The sequence below is a fragment of the Drosophila pseudoobscura genome, unplaced genomic scaffold (assembly GCF_009870125.1).
Source record: "Drosophila pseudoobscura strain MV-25-SWS-2005 unplaced genomic scaffold, UCI_Dpse_MV25 Unplacedtig00000007, whole genome shotgun sequence".
NCBI lineage: Eukaryota > Metazoa > Arthropoda > Insecta > Diptera > Drosophilidae > Drosophila > Drosophila pseudoobscura.
The window spans coordinates 172911-174703 of record NW_022881697.1 but is presented as its reverse complement, the minus strand read 5'-3'; positions in this window follow the sequence as shown (position 1 = coordinate 174703).

The following is a 1793-nucleotide window of genomic DNA, read 5'->3' as shown; positions in this document are numbered from 1 at the left end:
CATTTCTCCACAGCGAAGACAATGCACTCAGTTCAGCAGCAATACTGGATTCCGCACCTTGAACGGAAAGTAAATAAGTTGATTACTAATTGTATCAGTTGTATAATTTTCAGCAAAAAGTTGGGCAAACAAGAAGGCTATCTTCATTGCATTGACAAGGGTGACACACCACTATACACGCTGCACGTTGATCATTTGGGACCAATGGTTGCGACAGCCAAGCAATACAAGTACATTTTTGCTGTGGTAGATGCATTCTACAAGTTTGTGTGGCTGTTCCCAACTAAGTCAACAGGTCACAAAGAAGTTGTGAAGAGGCTGAGAGATAGGTCATTTGTGTTTGGTTTTCCCAAGCGCATAGTCAGCGACAGAGGAGCAGCGTTTACATCCAACGCATTCAGCGAGTTTCTCAACGAGAACAAAGTCGAACATGTGTGTACAACGACAGGTGTGGCGAGAGGCAACGGTCAGATTGAGCGGGTGAACCGTTCAATTTTGGGTATCATCGCAAAGCTCTCAGCTCAGGAGTCAACGAAGTGGTACAAGCATGTGCCAAAGGTTCAGATGGCGATTAATTCGCATGTGCATTCTACGCTGAAGTCGTCGCCATTCGAGGTCATGTTTGGGACAAAGATGCACAGACAAGCTGAAAGTCGACTATTGGAGGTTCTCAACGAGGAATTGGTTACGCAGTTTAACAACGAGCGCCAAGAACTGCGAGACCAAGCGAAACAAAACATTGAGAAGGTGCAAGAGGTGTACAAGCGCAATTATGATAAAAAACGACGACCTGAGCACGGCTACAGACTAGGAGACATGGTCGCGATCAAGAGGACGCAGTTCGTCGCAGGACGCAAGTTGGCCAGCGAGTATCTAGGCCCATATGAAGTCACCAAGGTAAAGCGGAACGGTCGCTACGACGTCAGAAAGGTTGCTCAAGTCGAGGGGCCAAACATCACCGCAACGAGCAGTGACAATAAGAAGCTATGGCGTTTTTTCTCAGAGAACGAGGATATATTATCATCTGGGACAGATGAAGATGAGCAGGAGGGCCGAATGTAAAGGACAGTGTATCAAGCAGTTAACACTATCCCATCTAAATTAACATTTGAACTTAAGATACCATCGATAAGACCTAACTGATATAACCAGACTTAACCCATGTTTAAAAGACCTAGCCGATAAGGGGTTATCGATATGGGAGTCGGTTGTTGGAAGTAGAAGCAGAAAGTTGAACAAAAAGTCGGAAGAACAGAATCATTAATTGCACATCTTAAATCAAACACTTTGTACTCTTTTTCGATCAAAACATTATTAATAAACGATACTTTAATATTAATCTTACATATATTCCCTGCCGGACAACTTATCTCTGCTGACGAAATACGTCTCCACGCTGGCAGAAAACTTATTTCCGGTGCCGGGAAATCTATATCCGCTTGCGGACAACTTATCTCCGCTGGCAGACACTTTATCTCCGCTGACGAACTACGATTCTCCACGGGCAGAAATCTTATCTCCGACGGCGGGAAATTTACATCCCCTGACGGACAATATATGCCCGCTGACGAGTTACGTTTCTCCGCCGGCAGAAAACTAATCTCCGCTGGCAGAACATTTACCTCCGGGGGCGGGAAATTTATATCCCCTGCCGGAAATCTTATCTCGGCTGACAAAATACATCTCTCCGCTGGCAGAAAACTTACTTCCGGTGGCGGGAAATCTATATCCCCTGCCGGACAACTTATCTCTGCTGACAAAATACGTTTCTACGCTGGCAGAAAACTTATCTC